The sequence below is a fragment of the Malus domestica genome, chromosome 09, assembly GCF_042453785.1.
Source record: "Malus domestica chromosome 09, GDT2T_hap1".
Lineage (NCBI taxonomy): Eukaryota > Viridiplantae > Streptophyta > Magnoliopsida > Rosales > Rosaceae > Malus > Malus domestica.
Window position 1 is genome coordinate 12441085 of NC_091669.1, and position 12342 is coordinate 12453426.

Consider the following 12342-nt stretch of genomic DNA (forward strand, 5'->3'; position numbering starts at 1 on the left):
GGAGTTCCTACTTTTTAACATTTTACAACAGTGAATAGGATCTAGAGCTTTTGATTGTTACTTCTTATATAAGAGGCAACTTCTTGAGATTTTAGATATTGACATGCTTCGAATTGGTTGTTGTCAACAGGAATTCGTGAAAACCCAATTGATTTGCTGTGAACACACACATAAAAAGTTTTCTGAGGCACTGCATCAGGGACATTTTAGAGATGTGCTGGAGATGATACAGGATACAGATGTGCTGGAGAAAATAGCAGAAAAGTTCAGCTCTTGGGTAAGTAATTAATTAATTTTACATTTAAGCTATATTAATGCAACCGAATAGGCTTCTTAGTTTTTTCCCTGTAAGTGCGCGCTATGCGCTAAACATTTTTTCACTGATAGCTAGCTCGTGTATAACTTATAGGGTTAAAACCATGATTAGTGTGCTGGAAATATCAATATTTCCATTTTGGTATCCCTTTTATGTTTAAAAGCATTGCCAGTCTCAATACAGGATGGCTTGTTTGCTGTTAATGAGCAAGTTTTCTACAGGATTCTCCGGAAGTGCTTGCTAATACAGCAGAGACACTTTGTGCTGTACCAAGGTTCGCTCCAACTGGACTTTCTACTAAAATATCTAGCCCAAGGTGCAGAAACTGTTGAAGAAGATATTTCTCATTCATTTCTTAATTGACAGTACACAGAGATATATATAGTCACAAAGACTCTTTACATAAGTGACCTTATCTTCTACAACTAATTACACAAATACCACAACTAACTATTTACTGTTGTAACTAAATTGTGACTGGTTTAGGTCTCTCAATACACCCCCTCAAGCTGAGCTTGGGATCAATTGAAGAACCAAGAGGAAGCTTGGATTTTAGAGCAGCAAATCGACCTTTGGACAGAGACTTGGTGTGTATGTCAGCGAGCTGATCCTGACTACAAACAAAGTGAACCTTGATGAGATTAGCTAAGACCAACTCGCGAATATAATGATAGTCAATCTCCACGTGTTTAGTTCGGGCATGAAAGACCGGATTAGAAGCAAGAGAGATGGCTGAAATGTTATCACACCAGAGAGTGGGAGCCTGAGAGAGAGGAAAACCAAGGTCACGAAAATTTTTACAGATCCAAGTCAGTTCAGCTGCAGTGTGGGCTAGAGATCTGTATTCCGCCTCTGTGGATGACCTTGCCACAGTAGCCTGTTTCTTGGCACTCCAACTGATAAGATTGGATCCGAGAAAGACATTGTAACCACTAGTAGAACGGCGATCAAATAGATAGCTAGCCCAGCTGCATCGGAGAAGGCTGTGAGATTAGTGGCACCCTTTCTGAACCATAGACCTTCAGAGACAGTACCCTTGAGATAACGAAGAATTCGTTTGGCAGCTTGCATGTGTTGGTCTCGAGGAGCATGCATGAACTGACAGATTTGATTCACAGCAAACGAAATATCGGGACGTGTCCATGTCAAATACTGTAAACCACCAACAATAGATCGATACTCAGTTGGATTAGAGAAAAGATGACCACTGTGATCCAATTTGTTAGAGCCAAGGGGAGTGCAGCAAGGCTTCGCACCAGCCATATTAGTTTTCCGGAGAAGATCAAGTAAATACTTTGTTTGATGGAGGAAGAGACCTGTGGAAGATCTTTGAATCTCTAAACCCAGGAAGTAGTGCAGTGGACCTAAATCCTTGACTGGAAAAATATCACTGAGATTTTGAATGAAGAGACTGCATAAGGAAGAGTCAGGTCCAGTGACTAAGATATCATCGACATACACAAGCACCATGACAGGAGTAGGACCAGGGAGAACAAATAAGGAAGCATCGGAGGAAGATTGTTGAAAACCAAGCTGAAGAAGAGCTTGAAACAGTTTGTCAAACCAAGCCCAAGGGGCTTGTTTGAGACCATAAAGGGATTTCCTTAATTTGCAGACATGATGCGGCATAGTAGGATCAGAGAAACCGGGAGGCTGCTGCATGTACACATCTTCCTTCAAATCACCATGAAGAAAGGCATTACTGATGTCTAACTGATTTAGAAACCAATTGAACTGCACAACAAGGGACAAAAGGATTCTAATTGTGACTGGTTTAGCCACAGGACTGAAGGTCTCTTGAAAATCGATACCTTCCTGCTGATGATACCCCTTTGCAACTAAACGAGCTTTAAAGTGCTCAACAGTACCATCAGGTTTCTTCTTGATTCGGAACACCCACTTGCAGCCAACCACATTGTAGGAGGAAGATGGAGGAACAAGGGTCCAGGTGCCTGTTGATTGTAATGCATTAAACTCATCTTGCATGGCAGATCTCCAATGAGCATGTTTAGAGGCTTGCAGATATGTAGTTGGAATAAAGTCAATATCAGATGGAAGAGGATGTTTGGTAGCTGGATAAACTTTGGGCTTGAAGATACCAGCTTTGGAGCGAGTGATCATAGGGTGAGTATTGGAAGGGGGCAGTGACATAGTTGTTGCAGGGGAAGATACGGATGCATTAGTCAGAGAATCTGTACTTGGAGCAGCAGTAGGAGGAATGGACTCTTGAGTATGGCCAACGTGTCCAGGAGGAACACCAGTATGCTGAGGAACGGAAAACTGCAGATCCATGGGAGCGATAACAGAGTCTGAAGACAGAACATGGATGGTAGGAGAAGACTGAAAAGGATATGTTGCTTCATCAAACTGCACATGTCTGGAAATATAGAGACGATTAGAGACTGGATCAAGGCATCTATATCCTTTGTGCTGTAAACTGTACCCGAGAAACACACAGCTTTTGCTCTTAGCATCCAGCTTGGAATGAGTGTAAGGTTTGAGCCACAGGAAACATCGACAGCCAAAGACTTTGAGTCTGGAGTAATCTGGGGGCTTGAAGAAGATTAATTCCCAAGGAGATGTAGAAAGGCCAGAGATTGGCAACCTGTTAATAAGATACACAGCCGTGGAAAAAGCTTCCACCCAATAAAGATGTGGAACATTAGAAGCAACAAGTAATGTACGGGCAGTTTCCACAATATGGCGGTGTTTTCTTTCAGCACAGCCATTTTGTTCAGGAGTGTGAGGACATGTTAATCGATGAAGAATACCATGAGTGTGAAGAAAAGACTCAAACTTAGCACCAATGAATTCACCCCCTGAATCGGACTGCACAACTTTGATTTTATTTCCAAGTAGATTTTCTACATATTGTTTGAATACAACAAAGTAGAATAGGCATCAGATTTGGCCTTTAATGGAAATAACCAACTATATCTACTGTAATCATCTACAAGCAACAAGTAGTACTTAAAGCCACTAGGAGAAGTGATGGAGGCAGGACCCCAAACATCACAGTGTAGTAGTTGAAGACTGTGAGTACTTGTAGAATTGGCAGAACCAAAAGGAAGCTTGTGACTTTTAGCTAAAGCACAATCTGAGCAGAAAAGATCACCAGCAGGTTTGCCTTGCACGACAAGCTTATTTCCTGAAAGAACCTTGCGAAAAATAGAAGAAGATGGATGACCCAATCTTCGGTGCCAAATCTGTACAGGAGCTTTGACACTTACTAAAGCCGAGGGTGATGAGGAGGTGGGAGGACTAGAGCCTTGAAGAGGATAGAAGCCATCTTCAACTCGTCCCCGCAAAAGCGTCTTCCCCGAAACTCGATCCTTTACAGTGGATCCATCAGGGTCAAGAGTCAAGGCACAATTATTATCTTTTAAAAATTGATAGGCAGATAATAAGTTGTGTTTCATAGCAGGTACATGTAAGACATTACGCAACTTAAAGGAAGTATGAGATGTATCTAAAGAAGAGATACCAATATTGTGAATAGGCAGACCTTTACCATCTCCTATATAGACCTTGTCTTCACCAGTGTAAGGAGAGATAACAGAGAGATTTGCAATGTCATTCGTGATATGTGAGGTGGCTCCAGAATCCAATAGCCAAGATGGGGATGGTTTGGATGAGTAGTGAGCACAAAGAGCTGCAAGTTTGGCTGGTGGCACCCGTCCAAAGATCTCAGGGTTCATCCTGTCAAAGCAATCAATTGCTTCGTGGCTGGTGGAACCACATATTTGACAGGTGGTCTTGTGATTTGATGAAGAACCTTGGTTGTGAGATCGGGAGCCTTGATGAAAGGCACGAGGCTGACTTGGACGATAAGTACCAGTGGAGTTGCCACGTGAATTACTGACAGTTCGATTGCCTCTGAAAAAATTGCGATTGTTCCGGCCTCTATTAGAATTGTACCGAGAAGAAGATTGAAGAGGCTGACTATATGCAGCAAATGCCTGTGAAGAAGGCGTTGGGAGCAAAGGTGATTGAGACTGAACAGAGAATGCTTGAAAGGGCTCCGTAGCAGTGGTGGACAGAGTGTGCTTTCGACGAGCCATAGAAAGCTCTTTGGTCAGCAACAGACCATGCAATTCATCAAGAGAAGTAGAAGACAATCGCAGCATGATGGAGTCAATGAAGGACTCGAATTCATCAGGAATACCGTGAAGCGTTGCAGCAATGAGATCACGATCAGATACAGTGGCGCCAGCAGCATTGAGAGAATCCAAAATTTCCTTGATTTGCTATAGATATGCCGAGATCGATTGAGAGCCTTTTTGAATCGATTGAAGACGAGAACGAAGCTGGTGAATGTGAGCTTCAGAGACGCCACCAAAGCGTTGTTCAAGCTTCTGCCAAAGTTCTCGAGATGTGGACACCCCTACCGTGAAGGGAATGAGATCTTCGGATAAAGTCGAGTTGAGCCAAATCAAGAGGTTTTGATCTTTTTCAAACCACTGCTCAAATGCTGGATTCAGGGAGCGATCAGGGAGAAGGGGAGCCGGACATGGCTCAGTACCGTCGACGAGGCCAAGAAGTTTGTATCGGCGCAAGATCGGAGAAAATAACGCACGCCATGGAAGGTAATTAGTGTGTTTGAGCTTGATTGGCACCATGCTACCAATATTCTGGATCGTAAGAGACATATACGAGTTCTGAGGATTTGCAGAGAAATTAGGGTTTGGCGACGGAGACGAAGAGTCAGAGGGGGAGGCCATGATATACAAGCGCAAGATGCGAGAGAGAAGGAAGAATCAAAGACAGAAAACACAAGATCGATCACGAAATCGATCGAGAAAGAGAGAAATTGATCAAAAAATCACCAAATCAACGAAATGGTAAGAAAACTCAGATGTATCACCGACTCAAAATTGAAAGAAATTGTAGACAAAAAACACCATGACAGATCAAGAACAGTGATCAGAATACCAAATCAACGAAGAAATATGATCAATGTGAACAGAAATCAGAGAAGTAGAGCGGAAGAAATGGAGGATCGAATGCCGGAAGGCTTTTGGCGATGAAACCATGTAGAAACTGTTGAAGAAGATATTTCTCATTCATTTCTTAATTGACAGTACACAGAGATATATATAGTCACAAAGACTCTTTACATAAGTGACCTTATCTTCTACAACTAATTACACAAATACCACAACTAACTATTTACTGTTGTAACTAAATTGTGACTGGTTTAGGTCTCTCAATACAAGGTAGTATTATTTCTTCTTACATTTATGATAAATTGATGCTGCGTGCATTTCTTCTCTAAGATTCTGCAGTGAGTTCATTTTGTGCACATTTTACGCAGTTTTATGGGAAGATTGTTCCGGCATGCTTTGGAGGACTCAAGACCGCATTATGTTCTTATTAACTTATTGTCAGTGTGCTTGTATATGTTAGACCCTACGAGGCTAAATTCGAGAACATATGAGAATTTCGGTGGACTTCAAATTACTCATGGATCTGTAGATACTGCTAATTCCGAGACTGTTGTTGGCATGCTGGAGATCGTAGGTAAAGTTAACTCCTTAGTTTGGTCATTTGGTACGTGGTACTTGCATTCAGTTAGGTTGGTGCTCACGACTACTTGCATTATGTTTTCGGTTTTAATTTTAAATTAGTGCGGTCTGATCTTTCCTTGATCCCACATGGGATTAAACAAAAACCTGTAATGTAATGAGGCTGCCGTTGTATTTTCATAATATTTTCTGGAACAAATTGCTTTATTTTAAGATTAATTAGTTACTTTCAGTTTTTTTATGAGCTTTGAATTATTCGAGCTCTGGACTGCAAATTGGTTATGGTAGCTATTTTGAATGAAGCGTAAAGGTGTGGCCTTCTAGGTGATGGTGGTTAATTAGTTACTTTCAGTTTTCTTATGAGCTTTGAATTATTGGAGCTTTGTACTGCAAATTGTTTATGGTAGCTATTTTGAATGAAGCATAAAGGTGTGGCCTTTTAGGTGATGGTTGTTTAGTATAACTATAAGCAGCATGACTATATTATTTGCTACTAACTGAGAGAGTGCACCTACAATTCAAGCCCTTAATGTGTTCTTTATTTTTTTAATTGAAAATCATGTTTTTGTACCCTATGTTTCCACCTTTAATTAAGGAAGTGGTGAGGTGTTGGATTGGCTACTGATGTGTTATCTGATTCAGTGTTTGGGTGATGCCTAAATCAGTTGTGGCTCTTGCTGATTGTTCACATGTTCTCAAGCATAAATCAATAAATCTAGAAAAAAAGCATTTTCTTTGGTACCTGTACACAGTTGAACTTTTTTTTTTTTCATAATATTTTCAGCTGGTTCTTTTCCGTGATTTCAGAAATTGAGGATCCATTTGAAAGACAGTAGTACCTATAGAAAATAGGGTTTAGGTACTTTTAATCACAATCCCTGCCTTATGCTTTCATAATTCATCATTCCAGCATTGTTTTCTATCTTAATTCTTAACCCTTGACAAAATCACGTAGAATTCATATTCTTTGGAATGATTCAAAATGATATCATGTGAAGAAGTTTCATCACTGCTTTGATATCGTGACTTTCAATGTGCTTAAGAGCTTATGTGCAGTTGCATTTTTCTCTGTGCACTGCAGTTGATATCATGACTTTCAATGTACAAGTTTGATGGTTTTAAAATTTTAATTGTGGAAATGGGTTGAATTGATTATGTTATTAATTTAGCCTAGAAAGATTGAAGACTTTGTGTTTATGCTTGCAAGCTTGGTTTTTGAGAGGTTTTTGGTCAGGGAATTAATTTTGTGTTTATGGTTCATGTATTATTAAAGTTTTTGTATAGTTTTATATTGGGTTGCAGATGCTTTGGAAGTACAAGAATTTGTGCTTTTGTGGATACGAAGAATTTGTGCGTACTGAACTTGATAATGAGTTGCCGATAGATAACAACCCTGTGTAGTTTGTCGGAGTTTAGAGCGAGTTCATTGAACTCTTTAACTCAAACCTATAGAAATAGCGTTGTTTTCTATCTTAATTTTTGCATCAGTTGTTACCCTTGACAAAATCACGTAGAATTCATATTCTTTGGAATGGTTAAAAATGATATCATGTGAAGCAGTTTCATCACTGCTTTGATATCGTGACTTTCAATGTGTTTAAGAGCATATGTGCAGTTGATATCATGACTTTCAATGTACAAATTTGATGGTTTTAAAATTTTAATTGTGGAAATGGGGTTGAATTGATTATGTTATTAATTTAGCCCAGAAAGATTGAAGACTTTGTGTTTATGCTTGCAAGCTTGGATTTTGAGAGGTTTTTGGTCAGGGAATTAATTTTGTGTTTATGGTTCATGTATTATTAAAGTTTTTGCCTAGTTTTATATTGGGTTGCGGATGCTTTTGGAAGTACAAGAATTTGTGCTTTTGTGGATACGAAGAATTTGTGTGTACTGAGCTGGATAATGAGTTGCCGATAGATAACGGCCCTGTAAGTTATTGGAGTTTAGAGCGAGTTCACTGAATTCTTTAACTCAAACCCATAGAAATCTATGAACTCTGCACCAGAATCCAGTGACCTTGATATGGACACTTGGACACCTATATATATGTAAGTTATTGTAAATATTTTAGACATTGTAAATGTGGTTGTAAATAGATTTTCACATTTATGTAAATATGTTAGTCATTGCAGTTTCTGGTCTTTTTTTACTGAAATTGTTTTGGTCCCTGCCACTAAACTCTGATTTCTGCTATTAATTGCTGCTGAAATGTGACTTTTGCTATTAATTTTTTACCCTTTATATTTATGTTGCTTTTGGATTCCATTCGAATTAAATAATGTAGTTAATCTTGATATGAATTCTCTCTGCAACAATAGTTAGGGATTTTAGTTTAAATTATTACTGATTTGTTCTTGATCTGGCATTGAATCTTTCTTAATTTGGACTGCAGGTGGTTCTGATGCGAAGGAGAAGCTGTAAGAGGTTATGATCTTGCTGCAACTAGGTACAACTGTTCTTCAACTCATATAAACTTTATGGTAGGGTTCAAACGGTTAAAGAGTTTTATGATTTTGTAAAAGCTTTTTTGCAGCAGAAGCTTGGTCTTTTCGTATTTGCGTATGGGTTTCTTGCTAACTGATATGACTTAGGAATTCTAAATGCAGTTGCATTTTACAATATACAACTTCAGTTAGTATCAGTTTCTTAATGAGTGGCATGTGAATTCTTAATTTAATTTCGGAAGGAGATCTGTTTAAAGTTGGTGCTATGTGATGAATTTAGCATTCGGTATTTTATTATATACTGGTGGTGAACATTTTTAGCATATTGGTTGAGAAAGATTTATCATTTTCTATAAAATAAATCTTCATTCTCACCATGTTGTTGATGTTTTTTGTAATTTGAGTTTATAGTGCTTCTAAATGCTGTTTTAATTTAGAAATTTGAATAATTGTTTTAATTTCGGTTAATGCAAGATTTTAAATTTGTGATGATCATTTTCATATTCCTATAAATTTTGAGAGAAAAAAGCATGTGAAAAACCACATTAGTCTAATTATGGCTAGGATAAAAAACCATGTGATAAACTATGGCTTTTCAATTATTTTATCATGCATCTATAAACCAGAATTTCGATTAGCAAAATAAAATTTCTCACATACCTGTAGTTTTCTTGCACTTCTCTCAACTTTAGACTCTAGCAGATGATCCTATTAGTCTTTTTCTTTGCACTTCCAATCTTGCCTGTTATTACACCGTTGCCTAAGTGTACCACACAGAACAAAACGGATTCCTACAGCTCCTTAAACTATGCATTAGGAGATTTTCACAACCACACTAAGAATGAATAGGATATGATTAGAACTTCTGAAGACTGGGTCTTTCAAATAATATATTCAGCTTTATCCAATTCAATTTAAAACGTACAATCCCCGAATCTGAAAGATGTTGAGTGTATATCTTTCATCAACATGAAAACTTCTCTTCCCCATAAATTGTGCTACTTCTGTAATTAAGGTGGAAGAGAAATAGAATTGCCAAAACACTACTACGTCGTCGGGTCTAAATCTTTAAGACACGGTTAGGTTGATTTAGGAAAAGTTTAGGACAAAGTTAAGTCTTCGTTCTTCAAAAATCAGAAAGGTGACAATGTAGTAAGGGTGTAAAAGTTGCCCAAGATCAAGCAAAAAGAGGAATACATTCAACATTTACACACTAAAATAGGCCAAGAGTGAAAACCAACCAGCAAAGATTATGGTATTTCACTAATTTAAACATAAACCAGCTTTGAGAGTGATACTCACCCATTGTCAGTTTTCCTTGCAAGCATATTTTCTACCCAAAGTTTCCCAAACTGTTCTCCAACCGCTGAATCGGCATATCTTTCCAACTTCTAATAGTCTCTGGTGCTAGAACATCTTCTAACTTCATTCTAAAAAAATAGATTCATAAGTAGAGACTAGAAGCAGGTAAGTAAACAATTTAATGAAGAGGAAATTCAGAAGTATAACCAAATAAACCACAATCCAACTTTCGCGTACCCTCCGGCGTAATTTAATATCAGAAACTGTCTCCTGAATATAGAAAATTAATGGATCATTTACATAAAACTCACAAATTATGAGTGTTATTGCATATGCACATACTGCTCCTAAATCCTTATCAATCAGTATAATTTGCTTTTGGAAAACTAAGTTTAATTCTGGATAGAGGTAGGTAGGGATTAATTCTGAGAATCATTACCCTATGAGGATATTCACAGTTAATGGTGAAAGTTATTTTATTTTTTAAATTATCTCATGAATAATCTGTTGAGGGAGATGATAGTTTTCTTAAAAATAGCATCAGAGGGGAAAATGGATATTGAATTTTTGGGTGGTTTGTTTCTGCATTTGCATCTTTCTGATTTTTCCTTTGCTGTGTGCTAATCTATTATCAGAGTAACGTTTACAATTACCTTGGGCAGTTTTATACTAAACTGGAGGAAAAGATACATGCAAAGGAGATGGAGAAGAATAATTTGCAAGCCAAGCATGAGGTGGTATTCAATCAATGGTGGTCAACTGAAACCTGTGTGTGCAAGTACATTCTTATTATGAATGTTGTCTGTTCTTTTACTGGAAACTCTAGAAGCTGACATTAGGATGTTCAGGAAGAAACTGACTTAAAACAACTCCAATGCCAATCTTCTATCAAGAGCCTCCACCTCCTAAAGCGGACATGAAGAAGGTATTCTTTTTTTCTTTCAAAATCACGGCATGATGTATATTATTTTGTTCATGTGCGATTTCCAGTTCTCTGGTGAATCTAATTTCATGCTTGAGTTTGGAGAACTTTTAATTTTTGTCATATATAGAAAAGTGGTGTGGCTTTTATATGATTGGTTGACAAATAATGCTTTTAGCACTAACTTCTCTCTCACTGAGCCCTAGCTCAACCCCTCATCCGCCGCCATTATCCTGCACCCTCCACTGCCCGCACTTCGAATCATAACTCTCAGCTCAAATCCTTTTGTTTTTTTTTTCTCATAATTATTGTTCGACTTGATTTAAATTTTGTTTTATGTTCGGTGTATAATCAGGTGCTCCGGGTCTACGCACCAATTCAATCTCCACCATCCGGTCATGGTCGATGAGGCGACAGAGTTCTTCAACACAGTTGGAGTCTCAGATTTCACTTTGACAGTTGCAAATTGGTGCTTTACTTAACCTTTTTTTTCCTCTTAATTTCATAAAGTTTAGGCCTTTTCTTAAAATTTAAATAAAAAGAAATATCTTTCTGGTATTGGTTAGTTTTGTTCTTGATATTATCTGGGTTTGGTGTTAGTGGGGATGGCGGTGTCGTGCAAAGTTAACCGTTCGTGGCTCACCGGAAAACTCCCTGATTGGGCTTTATAAGGAGGGAACTCATAATGTAGTAGATATTCCTCAATGCAAAGGTCCCAATCCTATTGACTTTATACTTGACGTTTAATCCTTGGATTAGTGTTAAATTCTATATATTTTTTGTTTAATTTGTGTTTTCTTTTCTGTTTTTGCCACTCATCGTCCAAGTATAAATGATGTTGTGGAGCTGCTTAAACAAGGTCCCTTTTTGGTTATTAAAACTCAATGTTACCTGTTTTCATTTCCAGTTTTTGAGTCTTTTATTTGTTTGCTTGCTGCAATTATTCAACTTATGCCACTAAATATTTGTTTCCTTCTATTTTGTCCTCTGCATTAACTACCATTTGGATCATGTGAATGACAACTTTCATGCATATTTCGAATAATGAGAGGTTTATTGCTGTTAATCTTTTGATCACTGTGTATGTTGCTAATTTACCTTCTCAAACAACTTACATGTAAACATTGATATATAAAACTTATTTATATGTTAATAGTATGGTTTCTTTACTTTTGAGTTTGGTTGAACAACAACATTTTCTACTTTCTAGAGTTCATCCTCTTTATTTTAGCCCAGGCCGTCCTTAATCTACATATATGCAATGTGTAAAATTACATATGTTCTTAAGAATGAACCTGTTTTGTTCCATCATTTTCTTAAGGATTATAATTTATATAGAATTTATAAGTTTTCTCTCTTTCGGGCTCTTTCAGGTTGCTTTATGTTTCGGATTAATTGGATTTAGCATTCTTCCCAAGCTTTGATAATTGTTTAATTTCTAAGTTTTGTTTAATGCATGGTTGATTTACAGTTTGACATTCTCGACGATGATGATAATGGAGTTCAGGATTATGATTCGCCCCGAACAAGGACGGATATGCTATCTATGCCAACAAGGGGGTAAGGTGAGATATAGTTTTCGTCATGTCTTTAGTAGCTAGGCATTTTTCAAGGACTTTTAATTGCTGCTGCATTGTTGAATACAATAAGAATGATACGATAAACCAGAGAGGGAGTCATCAGCTTATGGATTGTTAACACATCCAAAGTGTTGTAATCTTTTTGCTACTTAAACATGTTAAGAATCTATATTCATCTTAATGTATTCATAATTGTGTTGAATTTATTCAACTTAAATGTGTTTTATTCATTCGATTATGCCTGAAACAG

General features: G+C 37.6%; 1 long non-coding RNA gene across 2 annotated transcripts; it reads left to right on the top strand.

Annotated features, from left to right (window-relative positions):
• The first annotated feature begins 10275 nt into the window (after positions 1 to 10275).
• Positions 10276 to 12294, top strand: LOC139188211 (uncharacterized). 2 transcript variants are annotated; one of them, XR_011571502.1, is made up of 4 exons: positions 10276 to 10515; positions 10868 to 10981; positions 11113 to 11224; positions 11984 to 12294. It is a non-coding gene; the product is annotated as an uncharacterized lncRNA (long non-coding RNA). The 2 variants fall into 2 exon arrangements; XR_011571501.1 differs by having other exon boundaries at positions 11113 to 12294.
• The last annotated feature ends 48 nt before the right edge of the window (positions 12295 to 12342 follow it).